At 42.1% G+C, this 21,672-nt stretch overlaps 2 non-coding genes across 2 annotated transcripts; both read left to right on the top strand.

Moving 5' to 3' along the window:
• Positions 1-6,992: 6,992 nt before the first annotated feature.
• Positions 6,993-7,099, top strand: LOC112089413. Its single transcript, XR_002901051.1, has one exon. It is a non-coding gene; the product is annotated as a small nucleolar RNA R71 (small nucleolar RNA).
• A 6,172-nt stretch (positions 7,100-13,271) lies between these two features.
• LOC112089445 lies at positions 13,272-13,377 on the top strand. Its single transcript, XR_002901083.1, has one exon. It is a non-coding gene; the product is annotated as a small nucleolar RNA R71 (small nucleolar RNA).
• Positions 13,378-21,672: the final 8,295 nt, after the last annotated feature.

The following is a 21,672-nucleotide window of genomic DNA, read 5'->3' as shown; positions in this document are numbered from 1 at the left end:
TGACTTGGCCTTTTCCTTTTGGCTGTGAAGACCCTGAGACCAAACCCTTGTCCTTGGATGCAGTGCCCTTCTTCTTGGCTAGAGAGTTGGTTCTTTCAGTCATCTGCCAATAAATTTCTCAAAAAAGAGATTAGCACAAGATCAAGTTTAACAAAATTCTCCAAAATTCTAAAAAAATTTGTTGCAGGAATCAATTTCCAAGGCACATGAACAAGTTTCTCTAGCCAAGTATCAGTCCAATAAGTTCATAGCAATGCAAAAACAAGAGTGCAAGGCAAGGACTCAGCAGGAAACAAGTTCATTTCTTTTCCAAGAAAAATCGATTTTTCATGAATTAACTTGCAATAATTTTCAAAACTCAAGAACAGTGAATCACCAACAAAGTGCTCTGTTTTCCATGACTATCTATCACCCTAGAATTTATAAAAAAATAATCTCAAGGTCTAAAACAACCTATCAAAATCGATTCTACACTTTGGAGTTCAAAAATCACCATTTAAGAACATGGAAAAACAGGGTAAATATCTTGGGATTACGATGCAAACGAGTTTGAAATGCAATCAGGATGATGTTAACAATTCAAAAAAGAGCTCAGAGCATTTTGAATCAACGAATTTGGTGGAGAAATGAGAGAGTTGATGAAAACAATGGAGAGAAATGAGGTAAGAGAGCAAACTCGTGAATTTTGGTGAGGAAGAGGGAGTGTGGGACTAGGTTCAGCCTTTGGACTGGTGGTCAATAGATCTACTTTGACCAGTCAAGGCTTTGACCTGTCCTTTGCTCGTTGACCGGACTCCTTTCTCTCTTTGTACGGGTTGGAACTCCCGTGACCGAGCCGCACAACCATCTCGGTGTAAAGGGTGAATTTTTGTGCGACTTGGTTTCTTCTTCTTCCTGTCCCACACGTCCAAGTTGCACTAAAACCCCTTCTGCACGTCTTAGTCCCTTCTTCCATGCTGCAACCTGACCATTGCTTCAGCTAATCCGCACGACCCCATCGGTGTAATTTGCGAGCCATCGTGCGGCCTGGTCTTTCATGCGTCCAAGTCGCATGACCAGTCCGCACGATCTGAAACTTAGACATATCCATGCTTCTTCTCATTGTGCGGCATGCCTGAGCCGGTGTAATTTGCGAACCCATCTGCGACCTGGTCTTTCCCTGATTCAAACCGCATGACCATGTCGCAGGATCTTTCACTTAGACGTCTCGGCCCTTTTTTTTGTGCGGCCTGGGACCTTTACTGACCCGCTAGCATGACCTACTCGTTGTGAATTGCGAGCCTTCGTGCGCCTTGGTACCTTCGTGAGTTAGGCCGCATGACCATCTCGCATGGTTTTACACTTAGGCATCGCACGGTTTCTTTGTTTGGTGTGCGGCCTGGGCTCTTGAACATCAGCTAGAAGGTCTAACTCGGTGTGAATTGCGGATCCTCGTGCGCCTTGGTCCCTTCTTGAGTTAGGCCGCATACCTAAGTAGCAGGTTTGGGCACTTAGACGATTTTACATCTTGTTCTGCATGTGCGGCCTAGATGCTCTCGGTTCTTCTCGCACGCCTAGGCCGGTGTATATTGCGAGTTAACGTGCGACCTGGTTCTCTTCTTTGGTGAGCCGCACAACCAACTCTCACGCCCTGGTCCTTAGGCACCTCGGCCTCTTTTCCTCCTGTGCGACCTGGTTCTCCTTGCACCCAGCCCGCATGCCTAAACCGGTGTGAATTGCGAGTCTGTGTGGGGCCTGTTCTCTGGCTTGACTCAGCCGCACACCCATGTAGCACACCGACTTCCACCTGTTTCCAAGCCTTAAACCTTCTTCTCAGCTTTCTCACATGCCCCAATTCACTTTGGCCTGAGCCATGGCCTCCAAATGTCACCTAGAACCTGAGATCAACTCACAAAACCCATCAAAAAGTTCTAAAACATAAAAAAAAAGATCAAAAGCATATTTACAAAGGATAAGCTTGGGGTTTCTCCCAAGAGCACTTTGTTTGAAGTCTTTAAGTTTGACTTTGAAAACCTGTTTAACAGGCTGGTGGTGGATCAAGAAGGGGAACTGATGTAGCTTCCTTCTTCCCTTGTGAAACTAGGTAGTGCTTGATCCTTTGGCCATTTACCACAAACTCTTGACCATTCTTGCCCTCTAACACCACAGTTCCATATGGCCTGACCTCAAGAACTTTAAAGGGACCAGACCATCTAGACTTACGTTTTCCAGGAAACAACTTAAGCCTAGAGTTGAACAGCAACACCAGATCACCTTCCTTGAACTCCCTTTTCAGAATCTTTTGATCATGTAGAGCTTTGGTCTTCTCCTTATAGATCTTGGAGCTCTCAAAAGCCCCCAACCTGATCTCTTCAAGTTCATGGAGTTGAATGACCCTTTTCTCTTGAGCTGTCTTGATATCAAAGTTCAGCAACTTCACAGCCCATAAAGCCTTGTACTCCAGCCCAACAGGAAGATGGCAGCTCTTCCCATATAGCAGATTGAAAGGAGATGTCCCAATTGGAGTCTTCAAGGCTGTTCTATAAGCCCACAATGCATCATCCAGCCTTTTACTCCAATCTTTTCTGCTTGAGCTAACAGTCCTCTCAAGAATGGCCTTAATCTGTCTATTAGACACTTCAATCTGGCCACTAGTTTGAGGATGATAAGGAGTAGCTACCATGTGTTTCACTCCATGCTTTCTCAGAAATCCCTCCAAGGTCTTGTTCACAAAATGAGATCCTCCATCAGAAATAACAACCCTGGGTACTCCAAATCTTGGGAAGATAATGTTCTTGAACAACCTGACCACTACCTTGGAATCATTGGTAGGGGAAGCAATGGCCTCAACCCACTTGGACACATAGTCCACAGCAACTAGTATGTACTGATTCCCATAAGATGATATGAAAGGCCCCATAAAGTCAACTCCCCAGCAATTAAAGATCTTAACCTCTAGGATTGGATTTTGAGGCATCTCACTCCTTTTTGAAATGTTCCCATGCCTCTGACAGGCATCACATGCTGAAACAACCATCTGAGCATCCTTGAACATTGTGGGCCACCAAAACCAACTCTGAAGAACCTTGGCCACAGTCTTGAATGCTCCCATGTTACCCCCAAAAGCTGAACCATGACACTCTTGCAACGCAGGTTGCATCTATTCTTCAGACAGATACCTTCTATACAGCTGATCTTTTTCAGGACATACAGGTAGGGCTCATCCCAATGGTATCTTTGGACATCTCTGAAGTACTTCTTTCTGTGGTAAGAATCAAGTTCAGGTGGTTCCACTCCACAAGCATGAAAGTCACAATATCAGCAAACCAGGGCATTCTCTTATCTTGGATGTTATCCACTTCTTCAAACTCAAAATAAGAGTTGAGCACCATCAATGATTCCTCAGGAAGACTGTCATTAAGAGGGACTTCAGAGTCTACTCTTAACCTAGAGAGATGGTCTGCAGCTCTATTCTCTATACCCTTCTTATCTTGTACTTCCATATCAAACTCCTGAAGTAGAAGGACCCATCTCAATAGTCTAGGCTTAGCATCTTTCTTGGTCATCAGATACCTGAGGGCTGCATGATCAGAATATACAATGACTTTTGATCCCACCAGGTAACTTCTGAATTTATCAAAAGCAAAGACTATTGCCAACATTTCCTTCTCAGTGGTAGCATACTTCTCTTGGGCAGAGTCAAGGGTTCTACTGGCATAGTAGATAACATGAAGCTTCTTGTCCTTCCTTTGGCCAAGTACTGCTCCAACTGCAAAATCTGACGCATCAGTCATAACCTCAAAAGGAAGGGACCAGTCTGGAGCCTGGACTATTGGTGCACTGACTAATGCATCCTTGATCATCTTGAAGGCTTCTTCACATTCAGCATCAAAGATGAAGTCAACCTCTTTACACAACAGCCTTGTCAAGGGTCTGGCTATTCTTGAGAAATCTTTGATGAATCTTCTGTAAAATCCTGCATGCCCAAGAAAACTCCTTATCCCCTAGATTGAAGTGGGAGTTTGCAGATTCACCATCACTTCCACCTTTGCTCTGTCAACCTCTATGCCCTTCTTAGATATCTTATGCCCAAGTACAATTCCTTCCTGCACCATGAAGTGGCATTTCTCCCAATTTAACACCAGGTTATGCTACTCACATCTCTCCAAGACCTGTGACAAATTAGAGAGACAATCCGAGAAGGAGGAGCCATAGACAGAAAAATCATCCATGAACACCTCCACCTTCTCTTCAATGATGTCAGAGAATATATGCATCATGCAACGCTGGAATGTGACATGGGCGTTACAAAGACCAAAAGGCATGCGCCTGTATGCAAATGTGCCATAAGGGCAAGTAAATGTTGTTTTCTCTTGATCTCTTGGATCTATGGGGATTTGAAAGAATCAAGAGTAACCATCGAGAAAACAAAAGAAGGGATGGTTTACAAGCCTCTCTAACATCTGATCAATGAAAGGCAAAGGAAAATGATCCTTCCTAGAGGCTGCAGTGAGCTTTCTATTGTCTATACACATTATGTGTCCTGTTATAGTCCTAGTAGCTATCAGCTCATCCTTCCTAGAGGCTGCATTGAGCTTTCTATAGTCTATACACATTCTGTGTCCTGTTATAGTCCTAGTAGCGTGAACAGGAGATACCCACCTTGAGTCAGAGATTGGGTAAATTATCCCTGCCTCAAGGAGCTTGAGTATCTCCTTCTTAACCACCTCCTTGAGGTTTGGGTTAAGACGTCGTTGATGCTCAATAGAGGACATATATTGGTCCTCTAGGTGTATCATGTGGGTGCATATGTCAGAAGAGATCCCTCTAATATCAGCCAAAGAATATCCTATGGCTCTCATGAACTTTCTTATTTCACTAAGCAATGCACTCTCTTCATGCTCTAATAAGCTATCATTGATGATCACTGGGTATGTGGAGTTTAAGCCCAAGATGGCATACCTGAGCCCTTATAATAGTGGTTTTAGCTCAACAGGGGGTGCATCAGCCTCATTCCAATCCTTGTCAAAGATGCATTGGCTAGTGTCTGATCATTTGATAGCCAAGACCTTAGAGCCACTTTGTTCCAGTTCCAAAAACTTTGCCTCAGGACCAAGTTCTCTAGAATTGTCCAAATACAACTTGTACCCTTCACTTTCTTCTGCTAAGAGCCCATGGTCTCTTTGTTCTTGAGTTAAGGAGCTTGAAGAAGGTCCTGAGTATTCAGTTCCTCAAGAAACTCATCAGCCAAGTGATCCATTGTCTCCACATAGAAGCATTGACCTTCTATGGTGGGTTTCTTCATCATCTCATTCACATCAAACTTAAGCTTCTCAGACCCTAGTTGAAGCTCTATAATCCCACCTCTCACATCAATAATAGGTCCTGCTGTGGCCAGGAATGGCCTGCCCAAGATAAAAGGATCAACTGGTTCCTCATCCATTTCCAGCACAACAAAATCAGTTGGAACCTCAAAACCACCTATCTTGACAGGCAGATCTTCCAACATCCCAACAGGTAATCTAACTGATCTGTCTGCAAGGACAAGAGAGATCCTTGCAGGTTAGAAGACTCTAAAGCCAAGCTTCTTTGCTATGGAGAATGGCATCAAGCTGACAGATGCTCCTAGATCACAGAGGCATCTAGAGAATAGTATAGGTACAATGGCACAAGGGAGTGTGAAACTCCCTGGATCAGTCAACTTTCTTGGAATGGACTTCTTCTGAATGATGGCACTGCATTCATGACTTAGTACCACCATGCCTTGAAGCTCTTTAGTCTTGTTCAGAATGGCATCTTTCAAAAACTTACCCATCTTTGGCATCATTAGAAATGTATCTATGAGAGGCATTGTGAGTGGTGTGTCAATGAGTGCCTTCTCAAATACAGCTCTTGCCTTGTCTATAAGTTGCTTCTTAAATCTCCCTGGAAATGGGAGCTTGGGTTGGTATGGAGGTGGTGGCACATATATCTTTTCTGATTCAGGTTCCTTTTCTACCTCTTTACCCTTTTCTTTTCTTGATCTCTCAGCAACTTGATCATCTTTCAAGGCTGCCTCCCCCTCAGTTTGATCATTGTCCTCAATGATCACATTGTTGTGCTCAATACCAGGTAGCTCCTTTCCACTCTTCAGTGTTGCATATTCCTTGGGGTTGGGTTCAGGCTTTCCAGGTAGATGGCCTTGGTTTCTTGAGCTAGATGCCTGGTTTTGCTTCAATTCCTTGATTTCTTACTGCATGGCTGCATTCTGACTTGCAAATATCTGTTGACCCTGAAGCAGTTGTTGCAGAATATCAACCATATCTGACCCCATCTGTGGCTGCTGCTGAACCGGTGGTGGCTGAAACTGGTGTTGAACCGGCGCTTGCTGCTTGAACTGTGGTGGACCAAACCCTGGTAATGCCTTTTGCTGTTGTTGTGAACTGAAACCAGTACCCTGAAATGGTTGCTGTTGCTGACCAAAACCCTGATTCTGAGCAAACTGATTCTTGGGTTGGAAAGATCCTTGAAAGTTGTTCTTGGGAACAAAGTTCTGTGGAGCCTGAGAATTGGAATAGACCTGGTCTTGTGGGTTAGCTACATTGGGATTCCTGTAAGAGAGGTTCTGATTGGCATTGCCATACTGATATCTTTGGAACCTCTGATACCCAATGTAATTAAGCTCCTCCTGAGTAAGACCTTCGTCACTAATGTTCTCAAAGATTTGAGAAGGTTCCTCATACCCACCAACATAATGAATTGGTTTGTGAGAAACCAATTTCAACTTGTCCAATTCACTCCTCAACTCCTTAACTTCTCTAGTGAGCCTCTGTTCTGAGCTTGAACCTTCAAATCTGTTTGATCTGTCATAGTCTTCACCGTAAGTGTCATTGCTCATTGCTAAGTTCTCAACTAGCTCTAAAGCAGCATGAATCTCCTTTCCCAGAAAGTTTCCATTGGAGGCAGTATCCAGCTGGTTTCTAATTTTGGGAAGAGCCACTCTATAAAGTGTGCTGAGAAGAGAAGCCTCACTAAACCCATGGTGTGGGCATTGGTTGGTGTAGCTCCTGAATCTCTCATATGCTTCACCAAGACTCTCATTGCTGTGCTGAGTGAAGCTAGAGATTTGGTTTCTCAGTTTTGCAGTTCTAGAGGTGGAGAAGAACTTAGATAGAAAGGCCTGCTTGCATTGCTCCCAGATAATCTGAGCTTGAAACTGTCCTCAGAAACTCCATTTATCTTTGTCAAGTCACACACTTTATCAAATTGATCCAAGTGTTCCAAGGGATCTTCCATTGCCAATCCATGGAACTTTGAGTTCTGAACCATATTCAACAAGGATGCCTTGACTTCAAAATTGTTGTTTTGCACAGGTGGTGCTTGAATTCCAGCTCCATACTGATGAGCATTGGCCCTGTCATTCTCTCCAACATAGACCTGTGGCTGCTCATATCTCCTTTGCTGGTGTTGGAAGGGCTGATGTTGGTGGTGCACCTGTTGTCTTTGCTGTACATTGGCCTGATGCCTCTGCTGATGAGCTGGAGCTTGTCCCTGGTGGACATAAGCTTGCTGTTGATGCACCTGTTCCTGATGAACATTACCCTGATGTAACCCTTGACTAACTCCATTATCAGCTGCATTACAAGCTCCATTACCCTGAGCCTGTTGCTCCTGAGCCGGTTGTTCCTTGTCAACCACATGCTCTCTTTGTTCTTCCATATCAACCTGATCAATCTGTTTTCCACGCCTGTCCTTTCTCCTCCTTGGTACCAAAAGGTTAATGTTGTCGTTTAAGGGGAAAGGTGGAACACAGCTTCTTGATCTGGACCTGGTGTTCATGCACCTGAAACCCAAAAACAGAACTTGAAAGAAATTAGAAAACACAAAAGAAAATGCTTGATCTCAAGAACAGATCAAAGACTAATGCTAAACAATCCACAATTTGGCAACGGCGCCAATTGATAGACAGGACTTTTTAGGTCTTAGGGGCTATCAATCCCCTTTGTCAAAGTAGTATAAGGGGTGTCAATCCAAGAATGTGGAAGCTAGACACTAGACTATATGAACTGATCTTAATTCAAGCAAACAGATGAGGTTTGGTTTGAACTGATGATTAAAACAAGAAACTAAACAATATAAAGAGACGATAACAATGATAAGCAAAGCAAACAAAGATAAGCAAATAACAAAATGATGATGACAATGTATGTATGATGATGAGAAAGGTCTTAGACATGATAGTGGATTAGGGTGCCTTCAGTGTTAAACTAGTGAGCTAATGAATCATGTGATCAAGCAAACCATTCAACTTAAACATCATTATTTAAGTTAATCCTCTCATGAAGGTATCAACTTCTATCTTAAAACAGTTTAACTAAACAATATAAAGAGAAGATAACAATGATAAGCAAAGCAAACAAAGATAAGCAAATAACAAAATGATGATGACAATGTATGTATGATGATGAGAAAGGTCTTAGACATGATAGTGGATTAGGGTGCCTTCAGTGTTCAACTAGTGAGCTAATGAATCATGTGATCAAGCAAACCATTCAACTTAAACATCATTAATTAAGTTAATCCTCTCATGAAGGTATCAACTTCTATGCTAAAACAGTTTCTAACCTAATCATCATTAGTGAAACATGAATCAACAAGCATTAAGAACCAGTTTAATCTGTCATTTAAGCATATAAACAATCATTCCCATGATGAATAACACTTAAACCTCTAACAACCTTGGTTCAGGCATTTCATCAAACACTTTTGGTGCATGAAATGCCCAGAATCTAGACCACATATGATGTGTATGGATCTAGCATTAAGAACAGGTTGTAGAGAATGGAATATGAATGATCTAACCCCTAAGCTCACTCATCTACCACTTAAGCACCCTAATCTACATATCTAAGACCTTAATATGGGGATTCCTCACTAATCATGATCAACACACTAGATCCTTAGCAAGATGTGTTGTTAATCATGATTAGAAGTGTGTAAATGAAGATGGAGATGATAGATTTAGAAGAAGACAGCTTTTAAACACAAGATCCCTCAAACTCTCTTGATAAAAGCGCCCAAATCAGATATTTCTCTTCAAAAGGAGTCTTCTTACACAAAAGAGGCAAAGAAATTATGGAATAAAGCTTAAGTCTTGGGGATAAAACACTAAACACTATAAATAGGTCTCTAAAAACGAACCGGGTCCTGACCCGGCTTTAGTGGATAAAGTGACGAGTGTGCGAGTTGGTCAGGAGTCTCCTAAGTCGCATGCCCAAGTCGCACAGATGAAGAAGCAGTGTTGTGAGCCTTAAATCCCTTAGTCTCAGCCGCATGCCCATCTAGGTGTGTTTTGCGAGTCTTTGTGCGATTCAGTCCTCTTCCTCTTCAACTCGCATGACCAAGACGAAATCTGGGGAGGATATGTGTGCGACTTGGTCCTCATGTAATCCCAAGTCGCATGCCTAAGTAGCACAACCAAAGAAAGAGGCTTGAACGAGATAAAACCCTTGTAAGCCCAGCCGCATCACTCTGTCGGTGTGATTTGCGAATCCGTCTGCGGCCTGGTCCTTTTTGCTCTCTAACTCGCATGACCATGTAGCAGGGGCCTTCAGGGATGTGTGCGGCTTGGTCTCCATCACTCCCAAGTGGCATGACCGAGTCGGTGTAGATTGCGAGTCTTCATGCGGTTCAGTTCCAGGCTTGGCCAACTCGCATGCTCAAGTCGCACGATTGTGAACATAGCATTTTTCTTGCTCGGGAACCTTAGACCTTATCCAGTGATGCCTTACTTGCACATCTCAACACTCAGCTCAACCCCCAGGCATTCATCTTCAGGCGTTGCGAGTTAACCGAGTCGCAAGACTATCTCGCAGCATTCAGGTCTCCTCGGACCACTTCACATTCAGGGGAGATTAACTTCCAGGATACTGGTCCAAATGGTGTGATTCCAGTTTCAGTGGACAGAAGACTCAGATATATTCAACTTTGGCGAAGGACTCGAGCTTAGGTGACGTCGGCAAGGGCTCCGTTCCGCCAGTTGTTTGGTGCACGTTGCTTTGGTCTTTTATCAATTCCGAGACATGCACTTGCGTCCGATCGCAGTAACTTTCAGCTCAAAGCTCCAAATAAGACGATCTCAAGTGTTCTGGAAACTAGACTCAACCTTCTTGATTCTTTATGAAGATTCCGGAAGCTGAAACCCATTTCAAGTCCTTCGTCCCACGCGATCAAAGTGAGGGTTTTGTCTGCACCAAACCATCTGTCCGAGTTGCTGTACACAGGTGAAGGTTCCTCCATGATCCCAGCTCCAAGTTGCTCCCAAAAGTCTCCAAATGACCTGAGAACACTCCAAAAATGCAGGACACTCTAGGACCTAATGCAAATCCTAAACAAAGCTTGAACCAAGGACAAACTCTAATAAAACTAGCTAAATGTATGCATGAGACTCAATCTTTGGACAAAAATGCAATCCTAAACATGACAAATCATGAATATATCAAAATGGTCTTTCCTAGAGGCGGCATTGAGCTTTCTATAATCTATACACATCATGTGTCAAGTTGTAATCCTAGTAGCAACCAGCTCATCCTTCTCATTTCTTATTACTGTCATTCCCACCCTTTTTGGGCACCACATGGACTGGTGAAACCCATCTAGAGTCTGAGATTAGATAAATTATCCCAGCCTCTAGGAGTTTAAGAATCTCTTTCTTCACTACATCTTTTAAGTTGGGATTGAGATGCCTTTGGTGCTCTATGGATGACATTGACTCTTCTTCTAAGTGAATCCTATGAGTGCATAGGGAGGGTGAGATACCCTTAATGTCATCTAGAGAGTAGCCAATGGCTCTCCTATGTTTCCTCAACTCTTCTAACAACCTATGCTCTTGGTCCTCTAACAGCATATCATTGATAATGACAGGATAAGACTCATTGAGACCTAAGAAAGCATACCTGAGCCCCTTGAGAAAAGGTTTGAGTTCCAATTGAGGTGCCTTAGATCATCTCAATCCTTGTCAAATGCACCTAGTAAGGCTTGTTGTGGCTTCTCTGCTTGTGCTTCACCTTTAGCCTTGTTGCATTGCTTCTGAACACCCTTAATCACCTCTTGAAACCCTTTTTCCTCCTTGGTCGCTGTGGTAGTATCGACCATGAAACATGTCAATAGTTTGGTCGATATTTTTTTGGCCTGTTGATCAGTCTCGCCATCTTGAAATATCGACATGCTTTTGGTCGATAGTTTGGTCGATAATATCTCGGCGTCTTGGTTTAAAATATCGACCAAACGATCTTGATGCAGCACGTCGATAGGGACACATGACCTTGAGCGTTCCAAGCTTTCAAACTGATCCTCTTGAGCTTTTAGGCCTTCATAATGCAGGTTCAGGTATGAACTTGTGCTCTCATCTCGCTTATGAGAGTCTAAAAGCTTCTTGAGCTCCAAAGTTTCATCTTTTAGAAAGCCATGCTCTCCATGTTCCTTTGTTAAAGCTATCTGAAGATGATCTTCTGTGTTTAACTCTTCCAAAAGCTCATCAGCAAACTCATCCATTGTCTCAACATAGAAGCATTGCCCTTGTATTGTTGGCTTCTTCATCATTTCTTAACTTCAAAGTTCAGCCTTTCAGAACCAAGTTGAAGCTCTATGATGCCACCTCTCACATCAATAATTGCTCCTGCTGTGGCCAAGAATGGTCTGCCCAAAATAAGAGGATCAACTGGTTCCTCATCCATCTCTAGCACAATAGTATTAGTAGGAACCTCAAAACCACCTATCTTGACAGACAGATCTTCCAACATCCCAACAGGTAACCTAACTGATCTGTCTGCAAGGACAAGAGAGATCCTAGCAGGTTTGAACACTCTATATCCAAGCTTCCTTACTATGGAGAATGGCATTAAGCTGACAGATGCTCCCAGATCACAAAGGCATCCAAAAAACAGAAGAGGTCCTATAGCACAAGGGAGTGTGAAGCTCCCTGAATCAGTTAAATTTCTTGGAATGGACTTTCTCTGAATGATGGCATTGCATTCATGACTCAATACCACCATACCTTGAAGCTCTTTAGTCTTGTTCAGAATAGCATCTTTTAAGAATTTACCCATTTTTGGCATCATTAGAAATGCATCAATGAGAGGCATTGTGAGTGGTGTCTCATTGAGAGCCTTCTCAAATACAGCTCTTGCCTTGTCTACAAGCTGCTTCTTGAATCTCCCTGGAAATAGGAGCTTGGTTGGTATGGAGGTGGTGGAACATATAGCTTTTCTGGTTCAGGTTCCTTTTCTACCTATTTACCCTTTTCTTTCCTTGATCTTTCAGCAACTTGATCATCTTTTAAGGCTGCCTCCCCCTCAGTTTGATCATTGTCCTCAATGATCACATTGTTGTGCTCTACACCTGGTAGCTCTTTGCCACTTCTCAGTGTAATGGCTTTAGCATACTCCTTGGGGTTGGGTTCAGCCTTACCAGGTACTTGGCCTCGGTTTCTTGAGCTAGATGCCTAATTCGGCTTTAATTCCTTGATGTCCTGATGCATAGATGCATACTGACTTGCAAACACTTGTTGACCCTGAAGCAGATGTTGTAGAATCCCAACCATATCTGACCCCATCTGTGGCTGCTGGTGAACAGGTGCTGACTGAAACTGATGCTGAACCGGTGCCTGATGCTGGAACTGTGGTGCACTGAACCCTGGTGGTGCATTTGGCTGCTGCTGTGAACTGGAACCAGAACTCTGAAGTGGTTGCTGATGCTGACTGTAACCCTGATTCTGAGCATACTGATTCTTTGGTTGAAAAGACCCTTGAAAATTGTTCTTGGGAACAAAATTCTGTGGAGCTTGAGAGGTAGGGTAGACTTGGTCTTGTGGGTTTGCTACATTGGGGTTCCTGTAAGAGAGGTTCTGATTGGCATTGGCATACTGATACCTTTGGAACCTCTGATTCCCAATATAGTTTAGCTCTTCCTGAGTAAGACCCTTTTCACTGATGTTCTCAAAGCATTGAGAAGGTTCCTCATACTTTCCTACAAAGTGCATTGGCTTTTGAGTGGCCAATAACACATTGTCCAGCTTGCTTTCAAGTGTTTTAAAGTCCTTCTCATACCTTTGATCCCTGCTTGAACTCTCACTCCTATTGGCTCTATCAAAGTCTTCTCCATGTGTATCATTGCTCATTGCTAAGTTCTCAACCAGTTTTAAAGCAGCATGAATTTCGTTTCCCAGAAAGTTTCCATTGGAGGCAGTGTCCAGCTGGTTCCTAATCTTGGGAAGAGCCCCTCTATAAAGTTTGTCGAGAAGAGAAGCTTCACTAAACCCATGTTGTGGGCACTGGTTGGTGTAGCTCTTGAATCTCTCATATGCTTCACCAAAACTCTCATTGCTATCTTGAGTGAAGCTGGAGATTTGGTTTCTTGGCTTTTCTGTTTTTGAAGTTGAGAAGAACTTAGACAGGATTGCCTGCTTGCATTGCTCCCAGGTCTGAATAAAACTCTTGAGAGATTCTTCTCCCATTGGTGTGCTTTGTCACCAAGACTGAAGGGGAATAATTTGAGCTTGAAACTGTCCTCAGATACTCCATTTATCTTTGTTAAGTCATAAACTTTATCAAATTGATCCAAGTGTTCTAGGGGATCTTCCATTGCCAATCCATGGAACTTGGAGTTTTGGACCATATTCAGCAAAGATGCCTTGACTTCAAAATTGTTGTTTTTCACAGGTTGTGCTTGAATTCCAGCTCCATACTGATGAGCATTGGCCCTATCATTCTCTGCAACATAGACCTGTGGCTGCTCATATCTCCTTGGTTGGTTTTGGAAGGGCTGTTGGTGGTGAGCCTGTTGCCTTTGCTGTACATTGGCCTGGTGCCTTTGCTGTACATTGGCCTGGTGCCTTTGCTGATGAGCTGGAGTTTGTCCCTGGTGGACATAAGCTTGCTGTTGATGCTCCTGTTCCTGCTGAACATTACCCTGATGGAACCCTTGACCAGCTCCATTTCCAGCTGCATTACCAACTCCATTACCCTGCTGCACCTGAGCCTGTTGCCACTCTTGAGCCTGTGGCTCAATGTCAACCACATGCTGTCTTTGATTTTCCATATCAGCCTGATCAGTCTGTCTTCCACGCCTATCCCTTCTCATTCTTGGAACCAAAAGATTAATGTTGTCGTTTAAGGGGAAAGGTGGACCACAGCTTCTTGATCTGGACCTGGTGTTCTTGCACCTGAAACTCACAACCAGAGCTTGAAAGAAATTAGAAAACACAAAAGAAAATGCTTGATCTCAAGAAATGACACAATCGTAATGCTATCACACTTTGGCAACGACGCCAATTGATAACTAGAGTTTTCAAGGCTCTAAATGAGGGGTTATCAATCCTTTTTTGTCACTTTGCAGTACAAAGGGTATCAATCCATCATGTGTAGACACTAAAATACAGGATCAGTTCTTAATTCAAGCCAAATGAGTGAGGTTTTGATGTGACTTTCACTAAACAGAGTTAAAACAAAAATTAAAGCTAATGATCAACTTAAACAAGCAAGTAAAAGAGCTTAAAATGATATGAGAATGTAGATACGATGATGAGAAAGGTCTTAGACATGATAGTGGATTAGGGTGCCTTTGGTACTAAACTAATGAGCTAATGAATCATGTGATCAAGCAAAACATTCAACTTAAACATCATTAATTAAGCTAATCCTCTCATGAAGGCATTAACTTCTATGTTAAAACAGTTTCCAACCTAATCATCATTAGTGAAAAATTAATTAACAAGCATTAAGAACCAGTTTAATCTGTCATTTAAGCATATAAACAATCATTCCCATGATGAAAAATACTTAAACTTCTAACAACCTTAGTTTAGGCATTTCATCAAACACTTTTGGTGCATGAAATGCCCAGAATATAGATCACAAGTGATGTGCAAGGATCTAGCATAGAGAACAGGTTGTAGAGAATGGAATATGAATGATCTAATCCCTAAGCTCACTAATCTAGCACCTAAGCACCCTAATCTACATATCTAAGACCTTAATATAGGGATTACTCACTAATCATGATCAACACACTAAATCCTTTGCAAGATGTGTTGTTAATCATGATTAGAAGTGTGAAAATGAAGATAGATCAGATAGTGATAGTAGGAATTTTTCAATCCTTGATCAATTCCTCAACTACTCATGTCATTGTAGCACTTGAGGTATCAATCCAAATGGAGAGATTCTAGACACTAAGACTATGAGGATCAATTCTTAATCCAAGTCTAACTAAACAGATGAGTTGGTAACCAAGATTATCTAAAAGCATATAACAAAACAAGCAAGAACAAACAGTAATAAAGAATTAAACAAGCAAGAGAAACTAAACAAACACTCAAATTCAAATAAAGAGAAAGCTAAACCTCTAGATGTGATCATTGATCAGGGTGCTTTAAATGTGAATTCATGATGCTAAGCAAACAATGCAACACTTGCAAATCTTTAGTCTAGACTTCCAATTCAGATTAATTCATTCTCATGACAGAAATCCCTTTGTTAATTACCAATTCAAGACTAATTCCCATTAGATGAATAAACAATCAACAAGCATAAGGGTCCAAGTCTAAAATGACCAGACAGCCTCTTTGTGCATCAAAATAAGAGCTAAGAAAGACTGAATCTTATACAGAAAGATAAAGCAAGCATCACATGATCTCAAATTCCAATTAACTTAGAACTCTAATCTAGATTAATCCTCTCATGAAGGCACTAACCTCTACACTAATCCATTTTCAAACCAAATGATCATTTGTGAAATATGAATCAATGAGCATTAAGAAACAGTTCTAATATGTCATTCATGCATTTAACAATCATTCCCATGACATTAATGCATGAACCCTTAGTTAGCTTTCATTCAGGCATTTCATCAAACACTTTTGGTGCATGAAAAACCCAGATTCTAGACCCAAGTGATGTGCAAGGATCTAGCATTAGGATCAGCTAACTAAGGAAAGGAGAAGAGAATCTAAGCTTAAACAATCATTAATCTACATCTAATCACCCTAATCTACACACCTAGAAGCTTAAAAGATGACTACTCACTAATCATGAAGAACACATCTAATCTTTTGCAAGAGATGATATTAATCATGTTTAGAAGTAGAAATGAGATGATGAGATGATGAGATGATAAGATACAGCTTTGGAATGATCAAATCCCTTCAGATATCTTAACAAACTCGTTTTTTAACCAAAGGGGAAAGAAAATTAGAGAGAAACTAAGATAGAAGATAACATCCCTAGGGTTTTTCTTCAAAAAGCTATATATACTAAGTGCTAATGAACCGGGTCAGCCCGGAACAAACCGGGTCCTGACCCGGCTTTAGTGGGTAAAGTGGAATTACTGCAGGTTGGTCCAGTGTCTCCCAGGTAGCACGCCCAAGTCGCAGTAAATGAAGAACTTGTCTTGTGAGACTTAAATCGCTTTGTCTTAGCCGCACGCCCAAGTAGGAGTGTTTTGCGAGTCTTGCTGCGGCTTAATCTTCTTCTTCTTCAACTCGCAGGACCAAGGAGGTTTCTGGGGAATGTACATGTGCGACTTGGTCATCCCTAGTCCCAGGTCGCAGGCTCAAGTCGGAGTAAATTGCGAATGATCATGCGGCTTGGTTCCAGTGTCTCCCAGGTAGCATGCCCAAGTCGCAGTATTGTGGACTTAGCAATTTTCTTGCTCGGGAGCCTCAGACCTCATCCATTGATAGCTTACCCGCACTTCTCAACTCGCAGCATCAATTTCCAGGCATTCGTCTTCAGGCTTGCGAGTTAACCAAGTCGCAAGACCATCTCGCAGCATTCAGAGCAGCATGGACCACTTCGTATTCCTGAGAGTGTAACTTCTAAGATAATTGTCCGAATTGAGTGATTTTGGTTGCAGATGACAGAGGGCTCATTTATCCCCCAACTTTTGTGAAGGAAGCCTCGGTGCTTGGGAAGTGGAAGGCTTCCTGGAGGGCACATCTTTGCAGTGCATTTACACGACCAGAGAGAGGCGTCTAGACATGTGTCCATTCCGGAGACCGTATCTTCCTGCTCATAGCTCCGAATGGAATGATCTTGGACGTTATGGAAAGAAGACTCAATTGTCTCTGATTCTCATGAAGACCCCGGAAACTGAATCGGCCTGGAAGTACACCGTCCTTCGCATTCTTCAGAACTGATCTGCTTGGTCCGGAACAGCTGCGAGACAGGGGTTCCTTCCGACGAGCTTAAATCTCTGATCACGCGTCCGAATTCCACGATTCCGCTTGCTATGAGACCGTGATCCAATCCTCTCCAACTTCTATGAAGCACCCGACATCTGAATCGGACCGGAAGGTCCCCCGGACAGGCGATCATTCAGGAATATCGGATTGCTCTGGAATGAGTGCGAGACCTGTTCGTCTTACGATTACCATATCTTTCAGATCCGTGGTCCAAATTCCTTGATTCCAACTGTTATGAACTCTTGACTCAATTATCTCCAACTTTTGTGAAGACTCCGACAGCTAAATCTGACCGGAAGGTTCCCCGGACAGGCGATTTCGGAAATGTGTCTGCACCCGGAGATTTTGGCCGAGAGACTTGACCGCGGTACGTGTTTTTGGCCGAGAAAGCTACCCGCGGGAAGGACTTTGGTCGAGAACCTTCGACCTTCAGTACACCATTTTGCCGAGAAACCCAAAATTGCTCCTTTTCACCATTTTTGATCATTCCAACTCCATTTCTTCATCTGAATCACATCATCCACTCCAAATTGGCTCCAAAAGCACCTGTTTAACACTCCAAAACATGCAAAACTCTCTTGGACCTAATGCAATCTCCTAAGTCCTAAAACAATACCTAAAGACCTAAAATGCATGCAAATGAGACATGATTTTGACTACAATATGTACATTAAGTGATGCAATTTATGAATATATCAGATAGATATGATAAGAAATAGCTTTAAACACTCAAAGATCCTTGATTCTCTCTTGATTCAACCTCACAAAAGTAGATATTTCTCTTCTAAGGAGTTCTTTCACAAAAGAGGCAAAATAAACAAAAGGAATAAGTTTGACCTAATTATTAATGTCTCAAAACTATTTATACTAAGGGTTTTCTTAATGGGCCAACCCTTACCAATCAGGATATTGGCCCAAAAGACTCACAAAATCGGACTGGAACAAGGTCCTATCGACATGCCACAGGTTGATATTTTGGTCGATACGTTTCAAAGAGTTTCTTAAGAAGAATATTGACCATGAAACTTGGTCGATAGTTTTGTCGACATTATTTCGGCAAGTCTGGCTGAGAACATATCGACATGCTTCACCTCGATATTCCGGTCGATAATATTTTGGTGCTCCAGGTTGGAAATATCGACCAAACTATCGAGGTTTGTTCTGGTCGATAGGAATGCATGTCGCTTGAACCAAAACCTCCATAACACTTAGCTCAGTGGTCCGAACCTCGGTCTGTAAACTCTACGGGCCAGATGGTTCTGTCAGCTACAACTTTTATGAAGGGTCCGAGTCCAGCAGGCGTCGGCAAGGGCTTCGTTCCACCGGTTTACTGAGGTGCGTCGTTTTTGTCCTCTAGCGGCCGCGAGACATGTGTTCCTTCCGGCCGCCATAACTTTCAGCACACAGCTCCAAATAGAACAATCTCGGGCGTTCCGGAAACTAGACTCATCCCTCTTAAATCTTGATGAAAGCACCAAAGTCTGGATCGCAATGCCAGTGCTCCGTCTCGGGTGATGAAATAGAGGGATTGTTGGCTTCTATCCACTTGTCTGGTTCTGATGCACTCACACGAGGATCTCTCCATGGCTTCTGTCCCAAATGCTTCCTTTTTGCTCCAAATGACCTGTAAACACTCCAAAATGTAAGACTCTATAGGACCTAATGCATTTCCTATCTTAAACCAACTATAGGGACAAAAGCATTGTAAACTACCTAAATGTATGCATGAGACCCAATATTTGGACCAAAAATGCAAATTAAGTGATGCAAATTCTTAATATATCAGCAGATCAGTAGTGCAAATTGATCATTAAGTGTATCACTTCAGTTATTTATTTGGTGCTAGTAAATGGAAATTCTTCTGTAGTTATCATTCCTTCTGATAATAAAATCTTGATCCCTTATCTTTACCTGTACTGAAGTTCTCTCTCATCTAGTTAATCAAGCTGCATCCAATAACCTTACTACAGGTTGTAAAGAAACATAGGGGGTCCAGGAATTATGCATATGCTATTTGTGGGTGAATCTCTCATATTTTTCAAAGCTACTGCTCAGGAATGTGATACTCTGTTTGATACCCGTAAAATATATGAGCAAACATCAGGTCAGGTAATTAACTTTCAGAAATCAGCACTAATTTTTACGAAAGGTATATCTCTTGTTTTAAAAGATTATCTTCTGAAAGTTACGAATATACATAAAGTTGGGAGATTTGGAAAATACTTAGGATTGCTAGAGTATATTGGGAGAAATAGGATGATACATTTTCCTATCTGGTTCAGAGAGTGAATAGAAAAATGGAAAATTGGTATTCAGAATTGCTTTCTCCTGCTGGAAAAGGAGTATTTCTTAAATCAGTGGTCACTGCTTTACCCACTTACTCTATTAGTTGTTTTAGTCTTCCTCAGAGAACTCTTAAGCAGATGGAAGCGGATATGCAGAAGTTCTTCTGTTCAACTCAGCAGGATAGAAGTCATATGAATTGGATGGCGTGGAATAAGACAGGCCCGAAGCATCAAGGAGGATTAGGTATTTGTGATCTTAAAAACTTTAATATAGCTTTGTTAGCCAAACAAAGTCGGCGCTTAATGCAGCACCAAGATTCGTTATTAGCACGAGTTTATAAGTCCAAATACTATGCTAATATTCAGTATTATTGGCAAAGCAGAGGTGGTCATGTAGCTATGCCTGGCATAGTATTTTGAAGGGCAACAAGCTTCTTTGTAAAGGTATCAAGTTGAATGTTGGAGATGGGAATCAAATTCAAGTATGGAAAGATTCTTGGCTTTCAATTGTTCCATCGATGCCATCGAACAGACCTGGTGTTATTTCCCATCCAAATCTTAAAGGTAATGATCTCTTGCTGGATGGAACTTCCAGATGGAATGAATCAAAATTGGCAACATTGTTTAATCCATTGGACATTCCATTGATTAAACTGATTAGACATTCTGTTTCAAGAGTTAGGGATGATATTTCCTGGATTAACACTTCTCATGGGGAATATACAGTCAAGTCGGGCTACGATCTGTTAAGATGTCAGAGGGGGAAAACTTCTTCTACGCCCACACAATTCTATCATTCTATTTGGAAACAAAATATTCCTCCAAAAGTAAGACATTTCTGGTTGAGATCTTTCCATCAGGCTATACTAGTCGCTAAGCTTCTAAGACAGCGACAGGTTTTGGAGGACTGTACTTGTCAACTGTGTGGTGAGGCTGAAGAATCAGTGGCTCATCTACTGTTTCATTGCCACATCAATAGCGAGGTTTGGGATTTTTCCCCTACACATGATGCGATTGTAAACAGGGTTTTAAATTTATAACCCATAAATGTTTGCAAGTGCGCAGATGTGCGCTGTAGTACTTAGGGTATCGATCTACAGAGGCTTAGTTGTTTCAGTACGAATTCACGGCAATGCTTAAATAGGACTAGAACTAAACAGGTTTGGGTTTTGGTTGTCACTAAATCTAAACTAGAAATCATTTAAAAACAATTGAAAAACGAAAGCAAATGAAAGCAAGTAATAAGCAATTAAACAAAAGCGAATGAAAGCAGGTAATAATCGAATGAAAGCAAATAAAATCGAAGGTTGTAAGCAATGAAAACAGACGCTGGGCTCAAGGGGTTTTGCAGGGATTCATGGACTAGGCTATGTCGATTTTAAACAAGTGATAAAGGTAATCAGCTATGTATGTTCTAGAACTCGAGGCATGGAAGTCTGAATAGCCTACTTTTGCAGCACTAAACAACTATCTCTTGCAACCCTGATCAGTAGGTTTCCACTCTGATCCTGGAAGGGAGAAGATGCAATAGCAGAACAAGACTCATCAACATTTACAACTCAACTAGAGGTAGGTTTCCACTCCTATAGAATAATTGCTCGTTTCACCCTAGTTCAGACAAATAACGAAAACTTTTGCAACATATCATATCAGATCGGCTTCTAAGTGGCCAGCAAAGAATCACGCAGTAAAATCAAAGGCAAACGAAGAACATCTAGAAGATTATATATCCTAAATCTATCAATTCATAAGCAAAGACACAAAATTTCCTTTGAAAAATCAACTTTAAACCCAACTGGGGAACTACTCAAACATATTGTAAACAATCATCACAGAGTATTGAAAATTGCAGGAAATTAAAGAAAAGAGGGAAGAAGAATGAAGAACGGAGGCGACGGTGGAGGCGCGATGATGCACTCCTGCGGCGGCTCCTTCTCCTTAAAACGGCGGCCTCCTCTCTAGGGTTCCACACGAAATCTCTCTCTCTCTCTCTAGGTTTTTCTATATTTCGGCCTCCATTGGTCTCTCTCTTTAGAATGACCTAAAGAGGGCATTTATAGCTTCTAGACTTCTCCTCGACACTTAGGGCTTCAAAAATAACGAAAGGAATTGATCTGGGCTTTAATTAAGTCGTCTGGAAAGTGAACGTTGTCTGCCCGCGGTCGTGATGGTCCTACCCGCGGGGAAATA

This window comes from Eutrema salsugineum, unplaced genomic scaffold, assembly GCF_000478725.1.
Source record: "Eutrema salsugineum unplaced genomic scaffold, Eutsalg1_0 scaffold_12, whole genome shotgun sequence".
NCBI classification, from domain to species: Eukaryota; Viridiplantae; Streptophyta; class Magnoliopsida; order Brassicales; family Brassicaceae; genus Eutrema; species Eutrema salsugineum.
The sequence above is the reverse complement of the archived record's forward strand: the minus strand, read 5'-3'. Positions and strand labels throughout refer to the sequence as shown.